Below are 13658 nucleotides of genomic sequence, written 5' to 3' on the forward strand. Positions count from 1 at the left end.
TAATGTAAGATAAAGTTCATTTAAATTGAACAGACTGAATTTTTTTCAACAGTGACATTTAAGTTCAAATTACTTTAAACAATTTAGTGTCATTTATCCATTAAATATACTTGATTTTCTTTTAAACGGCACTTCAAATGCTTGACCCAACTAGCTCCCAATTGCTTAACATTTTAATAAATCTAATAAGTTCAATTATATAGTGGCTTTCTAAGTTCTCTGAACCATCTCAATATTTTTACAGTCTTAATAATATTTAAGATACTTTTCAACTAAAAGTCACGAGATCAAACACATTTTAAATATGAATCTTAAGGCCATTGACACATAACTTTAACATGCCAATTATGTTTAAATACTTCAGATAGCAAATGTTATTCAGTTTAATTCAGTGAGTATAAGAACTATTCTAGACTCAGAAAAAGTTTTTCATGATTTTTGGACTTGTTTCCTAACTTCCTTTGAAAATCCTTAATCATTTCATGTGTTATTTAAGAATCAAGAACATAGTGGAGTTCTCCCTGCTTTGACCTGCTAAGGCAGCATGATGCTGTCTTTATTTTCTCTGGACTTGAGTTTCTTTCTCCTTTCTCTGTACAGCACTCACAAGTTTTGTTAAAGAGAATGAGTAGTATAGGCCCCATCAGGTAGGCAATAGCATTCACAGTGCTGGGATGATGAGGATTCCAAATTTGTGGACTCCAACATTTTTATTAACTACGTCAGTTAATTCCATGTTAAATAATAACCACCCTTGGAAGATCATGCTAAAACCTTGGCATGTAGTGGCAGGTATCATACTATACTTCTAAATACATTATAATTTTCTTCTAATTTTGTCCTCAACTAAATAAAACACTAGATTATAAATTTCATTCAAGTACTGACTGGCTTTTTTTTGTTGTTGTTGTTCATAATAACAGTGATACAGTTGTATAGACAACCTCAGTAAATATATATTGAGTGAATGAATGCTATTCTCACTTTGCAGATGGGCAGAGGAACAAATAGAATGTGACTTGCCTATATTATTGCAAATTGTTAATGGAACCTAGACTGGTTGTAGGTCTTTTGACTGGTACAAAAGATAAATATTTATAAAACATAAATACTCTATGTAAATAAGTAGTAGCAAAATTTGGACATAGCTGTACCATTTTATAGAGAATCATTTCAGTTACATCAAATTTATATAACAAATAACAAGTTACATTTATTACACAAAAAGATAATTTGTGGAAAAATAATCATTGAACTTATATATAGATTTAACAACAGATAAAAACTTTTCTTTTATGCTATTTTTTTTAATAGGGGCATTACACTAGTGTGCCTTAATGTGATTTCCTAACTGATGTTTCTGGCTTAGATAATATGGCTGCACACTTAAGTCAACATGAAACCCATACTTGCCAAGTTGTAGTAGAGAAAGGTACATATATATAACTGTGCACTTGTGGATTTTGTTATTTATTCTATTATTTTTGGTCAACCACAATATGAACTCTTTACTAAATTGTTACTCTCATCATAGTTCATATGCTGTTGTAAATATAAAACTTTTCTTCTAATTTCAGTTTCTGTCTGTATCCCAAATTCTGAACATCTTTCTGAGTAAGTTTAATTTTTTTCAGTGCATTTTACTTTGATGGATTTTAGCACTTACTGCATTTTTAAGTGTATCGTTAATAGCAATGAAAAATATTTTTTAAATGTTTTTTAAACCTGCTTGTTGAAATAGGTTTCTGCTCTGTGGAGCTCGTGACCTGGTGCAAGACAAGTTGGAATTTCCTAAGTTCAAAGTTCTGAGATATTTTCTTACACAAAGCCAGTCAAGCAGCCAAGTTTATGACACTAGCTTTCATTATTCAGCTCTGTTCAGCTTGTAAATGGGTTCAGATTCCTGTTCTACTTTATCTTTGTGTCAAGTTGACATATCTTAACATACATTTTTTTTCTCCAGTTGGTTTTCTCTAAAAATAACTTATTGCTATGGTCTTTTCTTACTTTGCTTAAAATAATTTGTGTTTCTCTCTACTGCACTTGCCTTCAGAGTAATACATTCCAAGTGATATGGTTGTTTGTCTTCTGTTTTGTCTGCTTCTTAATTTCATGTCTTAAGTTTTTGGACCAGATGATTGTCCTTTTTCTCATTTGTTGTCTATCATTGTGCTATCTTTTTTATCAGGTGCAGAATCAGCCCAGAGATTTCAAAAAATATCCAGGGTACACCTGGACAGTGTCCCCCTTCGATGGACACAACTGATGACTGTTCTCTCTTTCCAAGGAATGTGAATTATTTGACTGTGGGACCTGCTCTAGGTTGTGGCCTCAAGAAATCATATCTTGGGGAAACTCCCTTCCTGCATGACTGGCCTCTTATAAGGCTGATGTTGATTTGGCCAGAGATGGCCTCGGGGCCCACCAAATTGAGCATACTTCCCACTGGCAGCTTTGGTTCGCCATCTTAATAAGCTCATGGACCAATTATAACTAAGATAAACCTATCAAATCAATGGTTCATCATACAAATTAAAGTTTACTCATTTTGGCTGCTACCCATAAATCTTCCTGTATCCTGAATGTAATCCAAGAAATATAAAAAAATCTAGTTGTTAGGAAATCATGACTATTTTTCATGTCCTTGGAACAATAGGTCTCTATAATTATGATTCAAAATCATAGTTATTTTTACTGTTATTTAAAATTATCACCTAGTATTAAGTCTAAAATTTTTTCAACAATACCTATTCTCAGATTTTTTTATTTTTAAAAAATTTAGTTTAATTTTAATAGCTTGATTTTATGTTCTCTAAATTTAGTGATATCTACTTTATGACATCTATTTTTCTATTCTTTTCTTTAAAACTTATTCAGTGTTTATGTTTTTAAGAACACCAGGAGATTTCTTAAGAATTCTCTTCAGATTTCACTTAGCTACCTGTTGATAGCTTTATCGTATGGCTGTTCTCAGACAGTTATGATATCTTCTGTCTTGTTTCAGGATTATTATTTATATTACCTCAATAATTTTGGCTTTGAAGGTGTTAAAAATTGGTAAAGCTTGCAGATCTTAAAAACAAGTTTTAAAGTAACATATTTGTATATCTAATCTGTAATTTAATAAAATTTTTTTTTTGTTTAAATGTCTCATTCTTTGCTAGTAAACAATTTCTTATAAAAACTATTTTATTCTATTGCTTTAATTGTTATATGGAAGCATTGTTATGTGGCATGCAAACCTAAGAGCTAGTGCATCTTGCATTTTTTCCTCTAGCATAATCAAATTTCATTATACTATACTAATTTCTTGAATTTTAAAGACTAGCAAAGTGCCTTTTATGCCTTAATTGCCATAAGGATCATCAGACTCTGAAATTATAACTCAGGTGTGGTTTCTTTTATTCTAAAATCAGAGATAAAGCCAGTTTAGATGACTGCTTATTTTGTAATGTTTACCTTATGAGTATTAATCAAAAAAATTAAATCCTGTTAGCTTTAATTATCTGGACAAATTTATATGGTAAATGAAGGATATTCCAAAATGTCCAAAGGTGGCTTGTTTCTTAGTATTGGACTTAGTAATATATTATTCTTTATTTCCTTATCTAGCTCCCTGAAGTTCATCTTCCTTCTTTCTACCCAATTTTTAAAAATTTTGCCCAGAAACAACAGTTTATTCTCATTTTTAACATTAGTTCTTTATATGTTATAGAATAGAAAATCTGCTTTTCCTTGATTGTAATTAAAAAATATGATATAGCAATATATGAGTACTATTTTATAATTTTTCTGAGACTTAATTTTTTGTAGTATCAAGTTCATTTCCTTGAAGTATAAACTATATTATCACCTGTAACTTCATTTTTTTTAAAAATTGGTTTGACTAAAGCAGGACAAAGCTTATTAATTATTGTAGGTAATCAGTTGAATTTGTGTGACACTAATAGGTTTTAGCTTAAGCCTGATCTTTCTTTACCATCAATTTATTCTAAATAGTTGATTTGCCTCATCAGCTATTGCCATGTCACATGTTTATGCTTTTTGGTTACTGTTGAATAGGTCTAATTTTTAGATTGAGTCTATTGTCATTCTTAGAAAATGACTCTTAAGCTATAGTAACTTGGATTCTTGCCTTATTGTCACATTTTGGCAAAACATCTTGCCTATATTTTAGATGATGGTCAATACTTTGAAGAAGAATGAAGTAGGGAAGAGAAATACAGGAATATGGGGTAGAAATTAGGAGACCACCATTTTAAATCTGGTATCAGGGAAAACTTCGCGGACACATGACATTTTGAGTAGAGGCTTTTACCTATTTTTAAATTGAATTATCTCTTACCTATTGAGTTGTAGATGTTCTTTATGTACTACAGAAAAAAGTTCTTTATTTTTACAATATTTTCTCCCAATCTGTTGCCTAATTTTTGAAAACAGGATTATTTTAATTTAGTCTCCTTTATTCTGATTATTAGTATTTATTTATTTATTTTAAAATATTTATTCTTAAGTTTTAGATGAACACAATATCTTTATTTTACATTTCTGTGGTGCTGAGGATCGAACCCAGTGCCTTGTGCATGCTAGGCGAGCACTCTACCACTGAGCCACAACCCCAGCCCTGATTATTAGTATTTAACCAGGAGTTGAAAGCTATACTTTTTTTTCCTGACAAGAATCCTGCTTAGGGGCTGGGGCTGGAGCACGGGCTTATTGGTAGAGTGCTTGCCTAGCACGTGCAAGGCACTGGGTTCCATCCTCAGTACCACATAAAATAAATACATAAAATAAAAGATATTGGTTCCAAATAAAACTAAAAAAATAACAAAACAAAAACTATTTAAAGAAAAAAAAAGAATCCTGCTTAGGTTGATAGCCACTCCTAGCAAATTATATGTAGAAATATTCAAATAAAGAAACTATTACACTATAACTTCCCTGAACTCAGGGATGTATAGTTGACATTGCTAAGGGTGTATAGACCATGAATTCCTGTAAGAGTCCACATAGGTCAGCAGAGTTAAAAAAAAGAAAGCAAATACAGAAAAAGGACAATGGGCCATATTTTTTTGTACCTTCTCCTGCATAAGAATTCATAAAAATGTGAGACTATGAGTCAGTGAATGACATTTTAGGAAAATATATTGTGTGGTTTTCAGCTTTGGAAGCAAGTAAGTAAATGGATGAAAATTTGACTGAGTAACATGGTGGAGCTATCTTAGCAAATGTTAAGATTTTTTGTAAGAATTTCTTGCTTAATGATAAAGGATGCAGACTTTTCATAAAGAGGATAGAGGCCATTGAGAATACTACTTGATCTTTAAGGATATGATTGCATAGAATAGAACTCCTATCTAGTTCTTGTTTTTTGGAACTGTGATGAACTTCTTCTTTAATTGCCTTTTCTACCTAGCACTTGCTGCCATTCCTACTCCCAGACCTCAACCAGAATAGCAATCTTATTTTCAAAATATTTTGCTAGCTTTTTTTTTACATATACCATAAAACTCACTATTTTAACATGTACAGTGAAGTGGTCTTTAATGTATTCACAATGTGTTATAACCATCACTATTGTAATTCCTAAAAATTTCTCCCACTCCAAGAAGAAACTTCATACCTTGTATCAGTCATTCTAAATTTTTCCATATCCTGGGAACCACTCATCTGCTTTCTTTCTCTATGAATTTACCTTTCCTGGACATTTCATGTAAATGGAATCATATAACATGACCATTTACATCTGACTTCTTTTTATATAGCATAATCTTTTTGAAGTTCATTCATAACTGTAGCTAGCATATTATGTGAGTTTCATTCCTCTTTATGACTGAATAATAGTCTACTGAATATATGTACCACATTTTGTTGATGGACATTTTGGTTTTATGACTTTTTGATTATTACAAATAATGCTGCTGTAAACATTTGTGTACATGTGCTTTGTGTGAACATTTATTTTTAGTTCTTTTGGATATATCCATTCAGGAGTTTGATGGAGCATACACTTCCTCTGTATTTAACTATATTAAACTTTTCCACAATGGCTGGCACCAATTTACATTCCCATCAGCAATGTATGGGGGTTCCAGTTTTTTCCGTACTCTCCCTACGCCTATTATTTTCTTCATCTCTTTAAATTATATCCATCTGCATGGGTGCTAAGTAATTATTTTATGATTCTGATATGCATTTCCCTGATGTCTAATGATACATAATATCTTTTCATGTGTTTATTGGCCATTTTTATAACTTGTTTAGAAATATGTCTAATCAAATACTGTGTCTAAAATTGGTCTCTTGTTTTTCCCTCTCTTTCTTCATAAGAGTAAGTCTTTGCCTTTTGCTGTCTCAGAAATAGCTTTGGATCTTCACCATTGAGCTTGGACTAGCATCATAAATTCATCCTGGAAAACTCACTCAAGGCCTACCTGCCATTTTTAGATATGATGATATCTGGGCAAGCAGTATTTTCTGTTTTTGATTGGTGGACGGCTTTTCTTTATTTTCCATTTAAAAATGTTTCAAAAGCATATTTTGATGGAGTTATTGTGATAGCTGTAATTTGGATTTGGGCAAATCTCATTGGGAAATGAATTATAATAGAATGAAAACATATCTATGGTTGATATATTATTGGTGCTCACTGGAAGTGTTAAAGTAGAATCTGGACAACTATTTATTGGTTGTTTATAAAAGAAATTAGTGCATAGTAAAGAAAGTTGAATTATGTGCTTTTTGAGATTCTTTGCAGCTCTAAGATTCTGAAATTTGTCCCAGTGAAATGGTATAAAAAGTATCTTATTTCATCATTATTTTGTGCAAACTTTTTTTTGTAAAAAGTTTGATTCTCAGGGTAATGTAGATTTGCCTTGAAAATGTGGAATTACTTCAATAACATAACAAAGTATTATGCACTTTATTGTTTTTAAGAGATTTAATTTGTTTTACTTTGTTGCAGTTGAGATAGTTTGCTTTCAGTTCTAAAAAAAAGTTTTCTTCTTACAGATTAGCAAGACATCTACAAAAAGAGGCCCAAGCTCAACACAACAATTCTGAATTCACAGAAGAGCAAAAGCTACCATCAAATAATATCTAGATATATTCAATTCCAAATGAAATTGCTCTTGAGTCCATTAAGCAGAAAAATAAACAAAAAACTGTTATATTTAAGTAAAAAAAAATCAGATTGATTATGCTTTGCCTAACATTAAGTGAACATTTGTACAGATATATAACTTATCACTTAATGAATTACTTTAGTTAACTATTTAGGCCTTATTTAACTCTAATGGAAGTCATCCACACTTTTAGTTGAAAAGCGTGGGTAACCCAAAGACTGGAGTTTGTTCCGAGTCACTTGGAAAAACAGAAGGATTGGGAATAAGTGCATTCCACCTCAATGCTTAACTCTGAATTTTCATAACTCTTTATGTATCACCTCTCGAAGCAAAACAGAAAACACACACAAAACCCCCCAAACCAAAAAACAAATGGAAAAAAAATTAGCTCAAGTCAAGAAGTTGGCATACAGATCTGTCAGCTAAGTAAATATATAAGATTGCAAAATGTTTCAGTACTGTTCTTTCTTCCTTGAGTTAAAATTTTTGTATATCAAGTTGATTCCCTGATAGAGATTATGTAAAAGGGGATACTTTAAAGTAACTTCATTCTAAAAGAAGAGAAGAAATGGGAGGAAACAACTCCCATTTTCTCCTGGCTCAGAGTAACTAGTTTTAAGTCAATTTTTAATCCTGTAGATAGTGAAAAATATGTGTTAGTCTTTTCCTCATCTCTTAAGAAAAGGCAGTGTGAAAATCCTGGTGACCTAATTCACTCTTATTAATACTTTTTTTTTTTTGCACAAGGGGAAATGGGAGTAATTTTTTGCATAACTTTTTAATTAAACCTAAGCAAGTTTTTAGTCCATAGGCCTGTGTTTATTAATTCTTAGTTACAGGAGTTTGGGGAGAAAAAGCCCCCAGAGGGTTAGCTGTATTTCTTGCCCAAATATATTTGTATTTTTAAAATATTTAAAATCTACTTCAAAAAAATTATGTTACTGCAATTTAAAAGGGTGTTTTTCTTTTTTCCTTAATAAGTGCTAATATCCACAATAGATTTAAGAGACTTAGGATCTTAGTCCTGGAAAATAATTATCACAAAGGAAATAGCTGATATGCTTAAGGAAAGAAACAAAGACTGTACACTATACCACTTCTATAAAATTTGTGAAGTCTGTCTAGGAGTTGTTTATGAAATGATCAGCCAGCATCATTGAATTAAGACTTAAAATATCTAAATCTTGATGAATAGAATCTTAGATATCCAGGTACATAAATTAATAGTTAATGAAGTATGTTATAAATATGAAGACAAAATAAAAAAATGTAAAAAAGTTTTAATGATCCCATATTTTAGTCACCTGTTTGCCTTCAGTTTGTTAGATTTCTCCAGCATTTGTTGCTCAGGAGTAGAACCTGTGAGCCACATGGCCTGAGATTAAAGTCTTTTGACCTCCTAAAACATTCTAAAATTACAAAACAAACAGGTTAATATCAAAAAATGAACCTTGTTAAGTGATGAGTAAAAAATTAACTTATTCTTGATTTTTTTTAGTATTCTGAGACTAGAGTTGGTGTTGATAATGCTATTGATTCTTTAATTTATAGCTGTTCAGCTTGTCTTTGGTTATAAAGACCCCCAGATCTTGTACTCCAAAAGATCCAGGAGGCTGCAGGTCCTAGAGGAGAGAGCTGAGACCTAGAGTCAGAAGACTGAAGTCTTGCATCCTGGCTTTGGCTCTGGGCCTGATTTTCCTTATATAAGAAATGAGAGATTAGAGAACTCTTAAGTGACTTTAAAAGGTCTTTTCTTCCTAAAACTCCAGTGACCTCTACATGTGAAGTGGTCTGTACCTCCTCCTCTCCTGGAAGCCTGATTTCTGAGGAACATATTATTTATAATACCTGCCCAGGAGGCATTTCTGGCTGCCAGGTGTAACTGCAGACAGAGCTTCTGTCTGCCTGTCTATTCCTTGGTCTTGAAGAAGGACCCTAAGTCATTCTGTTCTACTATATAAGGCAAGTTATATGCATTTAAAGGTTTAAATTTCTGTGAAAATGCAAGTGAAATATTCACAACAGACAGAAACACTCATATTGATGTGTAGGCCTTATATGATTGTTCCATAAGAAAAAAATTATCAAAGTCTTCAGTTAATAATGATTAGAAATGAGAGGTCTTCAAGACATGTTCTGGGAAACACTGCTCTTAAAAATTAATAGATTGTGTCTGTGTGTATGTGTGTGTGTCTGTGTGTTGTGCTAAGAATAGAACCCAGGTCCTCATGCTAGGCAAGCAAGCACTCTGTATATCAGTAAGCTACATCCCCAGCCCAATAGGCATTACTTGCACACAGTTTGTGACTTCTCTGGACTTTTAATATTCTAATGTGTATGTTGGATATTTTAAAGAGTTTGGTTGTGCAGTATTTTAAAAATTATTTGCTTTTGAAAAGCTCCCCTCCTTTCTTTACAGAATATTTCATTGGATCTAGTGTTCTGAAGAACATAATACAGGAAATTTTGACACATACTGTTAGATCTGCATTAAATATTATGCCTGTACATAAGCTGGAGAGAAAACTGAATTTGTTTTTCTCCAAAAAGGAAAATAGAAAATGCTTTTAACATTATTCTTTGCAAAAAAGTTATTTTATTTTGAGTTATATTTCTTATGCTTATACTATTTCATGTATTGATAGCAGTGACAAGTTATATAATTATGCCAACCATTCAGTAGTTAGTGGAACTTTGAAAAATGTTTTTGGTTTTTAAAAACCAATCTTATTACTAAAGTGCTTTCTTTATGAAACTTTTTGCTGTCTAGTTCACAGTGAGCTCTCAAATATATTTGATGAATAAATGTTTTATTAAAATAAATCCTAATTTTTAAGAGAATAACATATTTTTCCAATGTTTATTTTATATCTAAAGAATTCTAAAGTAGAACTACTAATCTGTCTAAACCAAATTAATTGGTGATAGAATAAAAACTTCACATTTATTTCCTATTTTTAATATTCTCAAAGATTTCTAGTTAAAACAAGAGTTTATGATTCGTATTTGATCCTCCCTCACGATTAGTTCCCTTAGCTTTCATTTCAGTTTTCAATAGTTTTGTCATTATAACAACTGGGTTTAGTGGCCAACAAAAAGCTGCCAAAAGCTTTCATTCCATGAAATTCCCTACTTTGGTGTAGTAGATTTTCTCATGTAAGATTCTGGACAAAATAGAACATCCTGTCTCATGACACTTAGAAAGTTTTTCCCTGTTTTGAGTCAAACTTGGTGGTAATGAGAATCACAGCACTATATAATTGTTTTATGTTTTATCGATTCCACCTTTCTACTTCCACTTTCTCTCTACCCCAGTGTTATCTCTCCTCCAACAGCTAGATGGAAGATGAGTGGCTGCTTAAATATTTAAAAGTTAAGTCTGGATTAAGAAAGACTGTACTGAATTATGTTTATTTTCAAACTGATTTTATTCATTATATAAATTGAATACATTTTAGCAAAATTAATTTAGCTCATTAATTGTCCATTTTTATTCCATGTTTTTCTTTAACTGATCTTTAGGGCTCTCAATTTTCTTAGCAATGACAAACTAAAGTAGATAATACTCTAAAAATGATACTGTTTTCTGTTTCTTATCATATTAGGTATGAGCAATTAATTTGAATAAAATGCTAGTGATTTAAGTCTTTCTAAAAATCAAACATCACTTCAGTGCTTGGTTTAATGTACATTAATTAAAGTAGTCAATACTTATACTCTGGAATATGTGAACTTGTGCTTCTTTATCATTTTTCTGAACTGTTCATTTTAAGGAAGGTGACATTGGTTCAGTAGCAAGCACTTGATTTTGACATCAATAAAATCTACATGTTTTAAAAGTTATTGCCACAGCTGAAACAATAGTGTTTCACTTCTTTTTTAATACTGAAGCTGGGTGTGGTCCCTAAAAATAGTTATGAATAAGGCCTGTTGGTATTTTACCATAATTCAGTACATTTCTGTATAAAAAGCTATTGCCTTTGCTTAACTTGAAGAAATGTTTAAGTGAGAATAGTTTGTTAGTGGTTTCTTATTGTTCAGGTACAACATTTTTATCTTAAATGTTTGAAGTGTGAAATAAAATGGATTTTAAAGTCAAGAAGGAAAAAAAGCTAACCACTATATTGAAGATTATCTCATTGATACATCTCAATACAAGCAAAATTCTTTTATAAAATCAGTTTTGAAAGAATATAGCTAAATGGAATTGATTGAAGTGTGTGGTTTTATTGAATATCTTGTGTGTTATATAGAAGGCATTGATGACTGGGACAAATTACTTAACCTGTTCATACTTCAGTTTTCACACCTGTAAAATGATCATAGCTAACTCTGAGTTGTGGGGAGGGTTAATTAAATTAATGTTTATAAATCACTTAGGAGAGCCTGTCGGAAAGTGCTCATTAGTTATTAATAAGTGGTTAATAATTAACAGTATTTGTTATTAATAAATTATTTGATTATTATATTTGTACTTAATTATTTACTAGTTTTGCTGGAGTTGAGTGGTATATTTGAACAACAATGATTGGGGATATTAGACTTTATGTAGAAAAGATTGCTTACTGCTGGTTTCTATACATAGCTATTTAAGAGGATGAATAAACCTGAGTATTTTGCAAACTATGTATAAATATAATTTTCAAATGTAATCTCTTTTCAGATTAAAATTGCATATTTTCTAAGCTTTTATATTGAAATTTTTAAAAGATTATGGAGATAATTAAATATTATTACTTGTGTGTCTGAGAGGCATATCTTGCTCAATAATAGTTTTTTTTGTGTGTGTGAGTTGCTATCCTAGCTGTTTGTTGAAGATACAGTAATTGAAGAGTGTCCACTAGCCTAAGCACCAGGGGCCAGGACAATACTGTTACTTCCCTTTACTCCTCTTTTACCTTTCAAAGAACATTAACCAAACACAAAATCACCAAATCCCCAATTTACTAAACATTTTGTAAGTCATACATAAAATGCGTTCAGAAAAATGTGTCAGTTTTTTTCCAAAATATGTCATTTTGTAAGCATTGTAAATGATGTACACAGTTCTTTGCTTTTATGATCTAGACTTATTCCTAAAGACATTTCAGAAATATCTTTTTTGGAAGGACCTAGAAGTCTCAGTGTCATTGTTCAGCTGCCTGCCCTGATAATTTCTTTTATGAATCTCATGAATCTCCCCTTTTCATTTCCACCTTAGCTATTCATATTCTTATTCTGAATATTGTTTAGACAGTTTGAAATAACTTAAATGATTTTTCCTTCAGTTTTTCCCCTTTCCTTTAAATTATGTATACATTGCATACCTGTATCACAATAGCCAAGGGGTTTTTTGTTTGTTTTTTTAGAAAGAATCTCACTGTGTTGCCCACACAGGCCTTAAACTTTTAGGCTCCTGCCTTAGCCTTCCCAGTAGATGGTACACATAACTATGCCCAGCTCACAACAGTGTTATTAAGGGCATGTCTGTTAAAAAAAAAAAGAACAATAAAAACACACTTCTGTGTAACTTATTGTTAAAGAAATCCTAGATTCCTCAGCAAGGAGTTTGTGGAAGGTCCATTTTCAGAATGACTATGCCCTACTTTACTTTACTTTTCAAACCTATCCCTCTGCTTTCAGTTGGGGATTTTAAGTAATTGAACCATGACAATTTTCCAAACTCTTTAATTTGGAAATCCTCCCTAGTCTTTGGGACTGGATTCCTAATATAGATCTTGTTCTTTTCCTTTAGGACATAAAAGGAACTTATTTTGCTGCAGCTTATAGATTGAGTGTCTCTCTTTTTAATATAGTGATTTTGTATATGTTTTATCACACATAATAGAACATGAGCATATTAAAAGCAAGGACTGTGCCTTATCACATCTGTTTTATAGCTTATTTTATAAAACAGGTAGACTGTAAAATCTGCACCATTCATCACAAATACTGATTTTTTTTAATATTGCCTACGTTTTTAAACAAGTCAGAATTGAGCTTTAATCAGAATTAAATTAGACCATTGTGCTATCTTTCAGATATCTTTTAGTAAATTTCAGGCTTTATGAGAAGATGATTGGAAGGGAAGATGTCAAAAATCCCTTTTCATTGCCCTCCCCCTTTTTAATTTTCTGTTTTCTTTTTTAAAGTTAGTATTTGGGGGCTAGAGTTGTAGCTCAATGGTAGAGTGCTTGCTTGCCCAGCATGTGTGAGGCACTGGGTTCAATCCTCAGCACCACATAAAAACAAATTAATAAAATAAAGGTATTATGTCCATCTACAACTAAAAAGAAGCTATTTTTAAAACAAATAAAGTCAATATTTTAACTTACAGATAACAAAGATAGTACATATAAATGGGGTAACATGTTTTGATACATGTATATATTGTGTGATATTTAAATCCAGTTAACATTTTCTACTCACTTATCATTTCTTATGTTTAAAAACTTTCAAATTTTTCTTTTTTCTTTTGAAATGTAGGATGCATTTATTTATCCCTCCACCCACCCCTACTGGCTCCAACCCCTGGTAACTACTATTCTACTTTCA

The 13658-nt window shown here is 31.4% G+C and overlaps 1 pseudogene; it reads left to right on the top strand.

Annotated features, from left to right (window-relative positions):
* Positions 1-624: 624 nt before the first annotated feature.
* The window catches only part of LOC143387996 (axin interactor, dorsalization-associated protein-like), a 162292-nt pseudogene continuing 149258 nt past the window's right edge, over positions 625-13658 (top strand).

The sequence above is a fragment of the Callospermophilus lateralis genome, unplaced genomic scaffold (genome assembly GCF_048772815.1).
Source record: "Callospermophilus lateralis isolate mCalLat2 unplaced genomic scaffold, mCalLat2.hap1 Scaffold_183, whole genome shotgun sequence".
Taxonomy (NCBI): domain Eukaryota; kingdom Metazoa; phylum Chordata; class Mammalia; order Rodentia; family Sciuridae; genus Callospermophilus; species Callospermophilus lateralis.